Genomic DNA, 11,388 nt, shown 5'->3' on the forward strand with positions numbered 1-11,388 from the left:
ATTGATCTAAATTCTGTGTGGCCATATTTTCATCTGAGTGCCTATGAGTTTTACAGATGTTATGCAGCTCTTTCCTTTGGTGAGATGGAAATATTTTCTCTTTCTGGTGGTTGTGAAACTTTGACCCGGTTCACATTTTAACTTATTCAGGATAGCTGTCTCCTGAAAACTGCTTCCATGCGCTTCGACTTCATGTTGCACCAATAACGTATGCAAGCATCACATCACATTTGCCTCATTTGAACATGTAGTAACCTTGAACTCTCTGGCTGACATGCAGATTAACACTGCTGGCACTATGGGGGAGGGGTGATTTTTGCTGATCTCCCCTCTGCAGCCCATGTGCCTCCTGAAAATATGTCTTTGGGAGTTGAGCAACCCTCAGGGACATATTTTCAGGAAGCACAGTGGGCTTCAGAGAAGGGGAGATTGGTGAAAATTGCCCCTCCTCTTAGCACCAGCACAGTGTTAGACTGCACATCGGCTACTTTGGACAAACTCTTGCATACCAAAAGCCTATTCTTGAAATCTCACCATCTCTCTCTCTTAAGCTCTTATCTATAAGTACAGTCAGTACTTTGTTTCATAGATAAATTTAAGTCTTTAGTTTGAATCACTTAATGAAAGTTCATAAAATTGTACAATTTTATGTTGGGCCATAACATTTAGTCAGATTGCAGATCTTGTGCCATGTCCTTTTTTTTTTTTTAAGTTGTTTTTGTATTAACACATAACTTATAACATTCCTAAATAAGTGTGTAAATGCAGTCCAGAAGATTTGAAAATGAAAGATGCCTAATATGTTGCATTTCTATCAGAAGATCTATGCCATGATCCAGTGGCCTTCTGTGAGATTTGGAACACTGATGCACACAGGAAGCTCGTCTGCTTTCAAAGAGCTGCTCTGTTGTTTCAGTGGAGGGGGTCAGCTCTTTTTATGCCTCCTTTTTGAGGGGGTGTGTGTGTGGTCTCCCCGCTCCATTAAAGCAAATGGAGAAGCAAACTGGAAGAACCATTTACACTTCATTGGAGACTCTCCCATGAATACAACAACAAATATTTATATACCGCTTTTCAACAAAAGTTTCCAAAGTGATTTACACAGAGAAATAATAAATAAATAAAAGGGATCCCTGTCCGCAAAGGGCTTACAAACTAAAAAGAAACAAAAGATAGACACCAGCAACAGTCACTGGAGGTACTATGCTGGGGGTGGATAGGGCCAGTTACTCTCCCCCTGCTAAATAAAGAGAATCATCATGTTAAAAAGGTACCTCTTTGCCAAGTTAGCAGGGGAGTTTTAAAGATAAATAAAAGGAGAAGGAAACAATGGATGTAAGACAGTACAATACAAATACAATTTTAAAAATCACAGGATTATTAGCCCAGGTATTTCACCACTGGAATTAGTATTGCATACTAATTCTTGAACTTCTTAATAATTCTGACAAGGCATTTACTGTATAGCATTCTAGCAAGGAAATGTTATCTTACAGTGAACTTAGTTAAAAAAAAAAAAAGATTGGTCAGAGATCTTCACTCTTCCAGTGTTCACAAGCAAGATATGTAATTAATGAGATGGTGTACTAGAATGATGGTCTTCGAGAAATGTCAAGTAGAGTAACAGTTTTGATAAGAGGCAAGCCAAAGATGGATTATGGAACCTCTATATAATGCTTTGTTGGAGCTGCGTAAACAAGAGGATTTGTTTAAAGATGATGGTATTAAGCACTGGGGCAGCAACTGGAATGGACAGCTGTTTTTCAAGTAATTGACACATTTGCACTGTTTGATCTTAAATGAGGTGCATTATAAAATATATGGTATTTAACACAACAAAGATGAAATAGAATATAATGCATAGAAAAATAAAAAAGATGGTTCCCTGCCCCAAACAGGTTCACAGTCTACAATTATCCTAAGATAATTAGATATATTGAAATATGCTTCTTGTACCACTTTTAAGCTACACATTGAGAGGAGGCCAGAGTTTAAAGTTGCTTTAAACGTAATTAAGCAACTTAGGTAGTAGTAACTCAAGGGGTAGAGTATTTGTATTAGAGTGGCTAAAATAGTTAGTGCTGGGACAGTAACACAGTGTCTAAACAAAAAGTATCATTGAGATAAAAGTCTGGGAGATGCCAGATATGGAGAATTAATGTACATCAAATGGGCTGAAAAACTGATTAGTGGTAAATTCCATTGGTTTTTCTGCATGCTGGGTAAGCTTTTTGACATCTAGTGAAGGCAGGAATTTGAAATATATTCAGTAATCCCAAAACCTTTGATTTAAGTTGAGAGTTAAGCTGCTTTATATTTTCACTCATGCTCTAAAAAGAATGGAAATTGCAAGTTAAGGTGCCCATCTTAACTTCCGTACCGTATAAGCTGTAAATACTTTGTACAGTCTGGTATATGACAATGGCTTTAGAAATGAGGCTTCATGCATCTACATTTTGTCTTGATCAGAGATGCATCAGGCAGAAATTCATCAGGGGCATCTCTAGGAAATGATTAGGGAAACTGCACCTGTTAAATGTCAGCCTGGATGCATCCCTCCCCAGCCTAATGTCCAACTGAAAGACAAAGGCAGTAAAAAGCACCAGTCCTTTATGGACCTGAATTTTGGGGGATTGCTAAAAAGACATCAAACATTTTAAAATATACATTATCTGTGGTGAAAAAAGGTTGCCAAAACTTTAAAACTTCTTTTTAGGAGTTAAAAACTTAAACTGCTGTATCTCAGCAATTTTGCAATGGATTTGCACCAAATATGGCAGGGTGATGTCTCTTCTCTGCTAGGTTATGTGTGCACAATTTCAGAGGAATTGGGTGAATACTTTTGACTTTATAAGTAATAGAATGTTCAGGGCTTATAATATAGCAGGTGTGATATTTTTAAATGAGAAACTGAATAATAAAAGCAAGTGGGGAAATCTGTATTCCCAAGAGCTTGATTTCTGCAAGAAAAGTAGACTGTTACTACATTATTACTAACAAAAATTTAAGGTGGCTTAACATTTGTCTAATGAGATGTCATTACTCCTGCACTGCGCTTGCAGTACAGTTACATAAATGACAGTGTCCGTGAGTGAAAAATTTCCTCTCAAAAGGCTTTCTCAAAAGCCCATATGGCTCACACATCTCTGTTCTTTTCAAACCCAGTCAGCTCTGACTAAAGCAATTCGTGAAGCATCTTTTCTCCCAATATCCCCCCCCCCCAAAAAAATTTTTTTTCACTATATTAAGCCATTAAAATATCCAGGATTGCTTTCAGTAGTCACCTGAAGAATGATAGCAGTTTTTGGAAATTCCTGGCTAATCCTGTAACATGGCCAACTCTTAACACTCAGCCATGTCCAAAAGCAGTTTGGTGAGCTGGCACAATAATGCTCAAGATCTAGAAACCAGAGGGAATCTATACTATTGCCATTTTGATAACAAACCTCTGCACTGTTTTTAGAATTTTGGGAGTACCCAAAGCTAAAACCATATTTAAAATCACATTTTTAAAGTTCAAATTAAAAGTTCCTAATAAAAAGCTAAAAATGAAAACTAAAAAACCTACCAGATAAAAGCAGCAGATAAAATGTGTAAAAGCCTCTTTAAGAAGATGTGCATTTTAAAAAATGCACAAACACTGAGGCAGGGAACATAGCGAAGCTCTTTCTGGAGGCTGTTCCAAAGCTGAGGGGCCACAATTGAGAAGGCCCTGTCTCTAGTCCCCACGAACCAGGTTTGTGTTAGTGGTGGGGCCAAAGGCCTATACGAACAGGCAACCCAGGCCCCAGCTGTGTAGGTGTGGATGCATTCAGAAGCATAGCATCTGGTGAGGCAGCATTTAACTTTTTCCTACCATGCATTCCTATTAGAAATTGTGCCCAGAATCTGATGTTAGTCCTGGAATGCACAAAGGTCATGTATTATCCTGAGCTTTCTGTATACTCAGCAAATATTGCAATTATTTTCCTCCCTTAGGCTCAGCAATTCTGTGTCAATAAGGGTTGCACTTCAGGCTTCTAAGGTCCACAAACACAAAAGACCTAATAATCATAATAAAATGGGTGTAATTAGGATACAGAGAGAGGGTTTGTTTTTAAAGGAATGTTTTTAGCACTAATAAAGAGTCTCTTGGCACTTTAAATACTAATAACTATTTTGTAGGACAAATATTGGTTTATGCCACAATATATTCAGTTTGCAAGGTGCTGCACAACTCCTGCTTTTGCTACAACCCACTTAAAAGTGCATAATTAATTTACAGAATTCACTGCCATAACAAATGGTGATGGGTACTAGCCCCCTAGAAGGCTTTTAGAAGAGGATTAGATAAGTTCATGGAAGAGAAGTCTATGTCGATTTGTGCTTACCACCCATCATGGCTATATGCTGGTTCCTAGGTTGAGAGGAAATAATGCCTCTGAATACCAGTTGCAGGGGAGCACCAGCAGTAGAAGTCTGTTACCTTCATTTGCTTCCCAGAGGCATCTGGCTGGCCACTAAGGCAAACACCATCCTGGACTGGATAGGCCTTTGGTGTGATCTAGCAAGACTTCATATGTTTGCAAATATATGCCTGCACTAAGTTTGAATTAAGAAATCTACTTGCATATTAGGGATATATTCAGACAGGCCGTGGACACATGTAAAAAACCAGTGGTCTGTCCATATTGTGTTGATGCACAGTGAAAATCTAGCTTCTTCATACAGGAGAGCAAATACTCTGAATTTAACAGACAGAAGGTATGAGGTGGTTGCAATATCAAGACTCCTGTGTGCTGAGTCAAAAGGTGACTGAAACCATCCTGGCTCATATAAAGGACTGTCTGGACTGCCTTCTGAGTAAACATTCATAGGGTTAGGCAGGATGGCTGCTATCCAAAACACACTTACTATGGATTAAGCCCTGTTGAATTAAGTGGGACATACTTTTGAGCAAATATGCTTCTTGATCACACTGCATGACTTGCAGATTAAAAATTTGTGAGTAGCCCTGAGTGTGCATTAGAAACAAACCCAAAGCCACAACGTGGTAATACCTGTATTAGGTGAAACCAAACAAGGGAAGCATCACACCAACAACAAGGAAAAGAAAAAGCAGGGGCAGTGCAAAGATTATTTATTGAAGAAACGAAATCCAGTTGCAGTTTGAAAGTTAAATACCTTTTCTTCAGGGGAAAATCTTCGTATAACAACAACATGCAAGGCTTCTCAGAGACTGCTGACTGTTCTGTGAGACAGCTTTGCATGTTGTTATATGAAGATTTCCCCCGAAGAGGTACTTAACCTCGAAATGCGTCGGGACTCAAGTTTCTTCAATAAATTATCCGCCCATTCCTGCTTTTCCAATCCTTTTATTAGGACCAACCCAAAGGGGACAGTCTTGAGCAGCAAGCTTTCGAGTTTTCCAGAACTCCAAAAGACAAAGTAAACGTGAGGGTGGGGGAGAACCTGGCCATGTTGTAGGGGTCCAGATGTCTGCACCTTAAACATTTTTAAGATGAAACATCGGAGGAGTTACACAGACTGATGTGAGACTCTGAAGGTGCTACACACCAGCTGACAGCCATACTCATTTACTCAAGAAAAGCCCATTGAAATTAATGGGACAAGTTAGTGATGACTAACGTTTCCTTTTAGATTGTGAGCCCTTTGGGGACAGGGATCCACCTTATTTTTTATTTCTCTGTGTAAACCGCCCTGAGCCATTTTTGGAAGGGCGGTATAGAAATCTAATAAATAATAAAAACTTGTCCCATTAATTTCAGGAGGGTGGAAGGGGGACGCGCCGGGAGGGGCCGACGGTACTTCGGCTTCTCTGGCTATTGGGGTGGGCATGGCCACGGCCATGAGAGCTGTCATGGAGAGTGCCCTCTGCACTTCTGCATTTGCAACTACATCTTATGCCGGAAAGCCGGGCTCTTGCCTGGTGTGCAAGTCCAATTAACACACCAAGAGAGTGGAGGTCCAAACCAAAAACCAGTTTATTCTGCAGAATAGCAAAGGTGGCACTTTGGGAATAATTTCACAAAGCAAAAGCGCACCCCTCCTTCCTCAGAGGGTTTTTAATAATACATTCTTTGAATGATTACAGCATTTTGCACATGACAAGCTTTCCCCGCCTCCTTTCTCCCACTCCCAACCATTACTTAATGCTCCCTAAATATGTGTGTTAATATCAGCAAGTTCAAAAGAGCATGTTAATGCAATCATAGTTAACTGGCATGGGGTCGTGTAGCAATGTCTAACTGCCTACTTCCGCTTTTTTCCAGACATTGCATCAACCCGCATGCCCGTTACAGCTATGCTTATAACCTTCTGTTAGCCTTTCTGATCCAAGCCCTTAGGTGTCAACTTTTAAACTGCAAAGAATCAAGCGGGGTGGGGTGGGGTGAGCAACTTGTTTGCACACAAAATGGAGTTAGTCTGGCCTCCTCATATCACTCCCCCCTTTGAGGCAAGGGAGGCCTTTCAGCCCTCCCTCCTGCCTCATTTAGTACAGTCATTTCACTCAAGGGTTCAGCTGTCCACTTTTCTGCGTCCCTCGCTGTAGGGTCTTGGCTACCCTTTTCTCTGGTCCCTCCTTGGTCCTGCATTGGAGGGTCTTGAGTGCCCTCTGAGTCTAAAGTTGGGAGTTGTGTAGCTGTATCAGTTCGCTTACCCCTCTTGTAGTGTTCTTCCTTTGGTTCAGCGTGTTTTACCTGCATGTAGTGTATCCAGGGCCACACCCCTTCTAGTTTCAAGGGCAAGTGTGTGGTCAACAGCACTTTATATGGCCCGTTCCACTTTGGTTTCAAGGTTTCGCCCTTCCATGCTTTCAAGTAGACCAGGTCTCCAGGTTCATGGGAGTGTAACGGCGACACTTCCACTGGGAGTGTCCAGTGGAAGGGAGAGAATTGTTGAGTATACCTGTGAAGAAAAATCAACACAGCAGACAAACAGAGCAAATACTGTTTTACCATTGCATCACCTACTACATTCATTTGCCCTACTACAATTTGAATGGGCTACCCTAACTCGTAGCAGAGCGGGGGGGGGGCTTCTGGCCACTTGAGTGCAGCTTCTTGACACAACTTGGCCACCACCCCTCCACCACCCCTTTATTTGCATGTAAATTTTCAGCCAGTTCAATGTCTTTGGGTGTGCAAAGCGGTGACTCCAAGGGGACTGGGGAACGAATCAAGGCTGCCTGCACTTCTTCTTTCAAAGCTGCTTTCTTAGCTGCAGCATCAGCTGCCCGGTTCCCTTTAGCCTGTTCGTCCTTTCCCTTTTGGCGAGCTCTACAATGCATCACAGCCACTTCCCCGAGGGGCTTTTACAGCTTCCAAAAGTGCAAGTATCTCAGAGCCATATTTAACAGGGGACCCAACTGCTGTTAACAAGCCTTTCTTTCCACAACGCGCCATGGGAGTGTAATACTCCAAAAATATATGCCGAATCTGTCCAAATGTTCACCTTCTGATCTTTTGCCAATATCAAAGCTCTAGTTACAGCAATGAGTTCAGCTTTTGGGGTGGAGGTCCCCACCGGGAGAGGATTCGCCTCTACTGTATCCCATAAAGTCACTACTGCATACCCTGCCATTCTTTTTCCATTTTGCACAAAGCTGCTCCCATCTGTATATTATTCCACATCAGGATTCTGCAAAGGCTCATCTCTCAAGTCAGGACGGCTAGCATACATAATCTCAATGGTTTGCAGACAATCATGTTCCAGGGGAGCTTCCTCACAGTGTGGGAATAGAGTGGCTGGGTTTAAGCTAGAGGTTGTTGCCAAAACCAGCTGTGGATTGTCCAAAAGTACAGCTGTATATTGGGCTAGTCGGGCAGGGGTGAGCCAGTGACTCCCTTTTTGCTCAAGGATTGTTAACACAGCATGGAGCACAAACATAGTCACAGACTGTCCCAAAGTAAACTTCTCCGCTTCCCTTGCCACAAGGGCTGCAGCTGCCCTAAGGCACGCTGGCCACCCCTGGGCTACAGTGTCCAGTTTCTTGGAGAAATAAGCAGTTGGTTGCTTCCAGCTTCCCAGGCATTGAGTAAGCATACCCACAGCCACCACTTTTGCCTCATGCACATACAGTTGAAACTGCTTTTGTGGATTAGGCAATCCTAGGGCAGGGGCACTCATAAGTTTTAGCTTTAGCTCTCTGAACGCAGCTTCACACTCAGGACTCCAGCCAAAAGGATGAGTGTCTTCTCCCTGAGTGGCTTCATACAAAGGCTTTGCAATTACTCCAAACTCAGGAATCCATATTCTGCAAAACCCTGCCATGCCCAAGAACGAACGCAATTGTTTTCTAGGGGCGGGGGGGGGGGTTCTGCAAATTGCTTCCTTTCTTTCAGGCAAAAGTGCACGCTTGCCTTGGGAAACTTCAACCCCCAAATAAGTCACTTTTTCCTGTGCTATCTGAGCTTTCTTCTTGGATACTCTATACCCAGACAAACCCAGATGGTTCAATAGAGACACAGTCAGTGGTATACACGTTTCCTTGCTTTTTGCCCCTAAAATCAATCCATCCACGTACTGAAAACAATCTTGGGGTCCTGCTTCTGGAGGGGGCTCCCTATTCAGTGTCACTTCCTCCTTCTGACTCTTTCATAGCCATGGGTGGGGGGCAGGGGACTTACTTTCGTCATTTCTTCATCTACGTCCATCACCCTGCTTCTGTCCCTTTGGACACTCCCGTTTCCAATGGCCATAACCTCAGCATAGGGCATATTGATCGCAATCCAATCTAGGGCGGTTGCCCTATTCTCTTCCCACATTCCTTCCTTCACCCCTACCCCATCTCCTCTGATTGCTGCCGCCAGCATACTAGCCTGTATCTTCATCTTCTTATCCTCTTTCTTCTCCTGCACTTTGTCTCTGTTAGTATAGGTTTTAGTATAGCAATTTCCACCAGCTGCGCTATAGTCATTGCTGCAGCCCCATCTACCTTTTGCAATTTCCTTCTAATGTCAGGGGCTGATTGCCCTATAAAGAGCAGGTTCAGCATACGCTGATTGTCCACAACCTCTGGATCCAGGGTGGAATATTTCCTGAAGGCAGCCAGTAGGCGCTCAAGAAAGTCCCCAGGTGTCTCTGTAGGGTCTGGCGAACCTCATAAATTCTTCACAAATTCACCTGCCGTGGAACCCCTCCTTCTAGTCCTATTAGCACACATCCTCTAAAGATAGCCAAATCATTTTGTCCTGTCTGATCATTGGGGTCCCCGTTAGGATCAGCATCTGGGAACAAGGCTATCACGTTTTGTCTTCGTGCAGCTTCCCTTGCTTTTCCCCACACCAAATGCCGTTCTTCTGCACTCAACAACACATCCAACAAATTCCCCACATCTGCCCAGGTGGGGTGGTGAGTCTTAAATATAGAAGTCACCAAATCAATCATCCACTTGGGGTCCTCTCTATAAGGGGGCGCAGGTTGTTCTTCCAATTATATAAATCGGCAGTGGGAAACAGGGTATGGATCCACATGGTTGTGGTGTCTGCAGCACCCGGCACAGGGACCTGTCGTAGGGGGCACATCTTGTCCAATTCTAAATCTCCTTCACTGTAGCTTGGCTCTCTTCTCTGCTTCCAATCCTCTTCATGTCCCCCTGTTTCTTTTTCCTCCTCTGATGTGCTATTCCCGGGGCCACCTTAAATCTATATCTAGTCTCGATGGGCTCCCCACTTACGTATCCCCTTTGCCCCAGGCTGTTGTGGCCCTTTTCTTCTTGGGTGTTGGCGATGGTGGTGCCAGGGTGAAATTGTTTGGTCCAGTCACTGCCAACATACTGGAACTAGTGGCAGTGGCTGGCCCACCCGATGCACTGACATACTGGGGGCCAGGGGAGGTGCCTGTAGCAACCGGGGTTGCTGTGACTAAGGAGCATATGGTGGGGGGGGGTAGAAGAGCTCAGACTCCTCTTGAGAATCCACCAAAACTGGAGCCTTGGTAGGAGATTTAAGCAATGGTGCTATCAAACCACATTTCCTTTGAGTTCCCTTATCCTTCTGTAGCAGAATCCCCACCCCACCCCGGGTTCTGAGTGAGAGATTGACACCAGCAGTTGAGAGAAAGCAGAATTTATTGCCAGCAATTGATCTCAGTGGAATAGACTCCAAAGCCTGAGATGCCGATTACATCGTGACTTCAGCTTTTATATCCATTTCAATTACATTCAGTGGATACAATCCTCATTGGTTAGCATCACTTAATCGTCATTTTACAATTATTACAATTAGGCAATATTCCTCTAACTATAATTGAGCATTCCTTTCCCTCCTCCTCCCTCCATACAGCCAAACTATTTCACTCCCTTTCCCAAACGTGTCCTTGAAGGTGTTGTAGCTAGCGCCCTGCTATCTGGAGATATCAGAGAGGCCCCAGCCTGCATTCCACAGTCAACAAGAGTTATTGTGCTGTTTGCAATTAGAGCAGCTTGCAGACCCTATTAACCATTTCTTGACCACAACAAACCTGAGTCTGCCTCACTTCCACAATTTCATAAACCACTGAGCATACTGGTGGTCCTCAAATTTCATTTGTCTAGTACAGAACAACAACAACTGTAAGATAACTTCATAATCCACTGACCCCGTCATAGGCCATTTTAACCCTGAAATCCAAATCATACATCGGCCAAGCCACACTACAATAGAACTTCATCTTTTTCTTAGTCAAGGGATCACCTCCAAACTTTGCCCAATTTTTAAGGATGCATCCTAAAGGTGTACAACAGGTCTCTGTCTGTTTACTACCTCCACTTCCCATCCTGGGATACTGCCCCTGTTGCCCTGGGACTTATGGCTCCTTTGCTCTGCCTCTGTTCGCAGTCTCCCCTCTTGGGGTGCCGCCCCTTGCGACCTCTCCCCTCAGGAGTGCGATCTCTACCTAGGGGAAGGAGAGAGAATCTCACACACCAGCCGAGGGCTCAAGCAGACTCACCCGTTCTGAGAAGCAGGAGCAGCAACAGCGACCCCGTCGACCTCCACGTATTGCAGTGTTGCACTGTCAGCCGCCAGGATGCCTTTGCCGCTGGTCGAGGGCTGGGACTCCGATCAAAAGGTCGGTGCGCGCTGTCTCAGCCATCCGCCGGAGCGAGGTGTCCTGGATCAGGCCAGGCAGGTCAAGACTGACTTTCCCAGCCAATGCACCAGGAAAACTGTTATGCTGGAAAGCCGGGCTCTTGCCTGGCGTGCAAGTCCAATTAGCACACCAAGAGAGTGGAGGCCCAAACCAAAAACCGGTTTATTCTGCAGAATAGCAAAGGTGGCACTTTGGGAATAATTTCACAAAGCAAAAGCGCACCCCTCCTTCCTCGGAGGATTTTTTAATACATTCTTTGAATGATTACAGCATTTTACACATGACGAGCTTTCCCCGCCTCCTTTCTCCCCCTCC

General features: G+C 43.8%; 1 pseudogene; it reads right to left on the bottom strand.

Annotated features, from left to right (window-relative positions):
* Positions 1-6,903: 6,903 nt before the first annotated feature.
* Positions 6,904-10,938, bottom strand: LOC128345598 (uncharacterized; annotated as a pseudogene).
* Positions 10,939-11,388: the final 450 nt, after the last annotated feature.

The sequence above is a fragment of the Hemicordylus capensis genome, chromosome 2 (genome assembly GCF_027244095.1).
Source record: "Hemicordylus capensis ecotype Gifberg chromosome 2, rHemCap1.1.pri, whole genome shotgun sequence".
NCBI lineage: Eukaryota > Metazoa > Chordata > Lepidosauria > Squamata > Cordylidae > Hemicordylus > Hemicordylus capensis.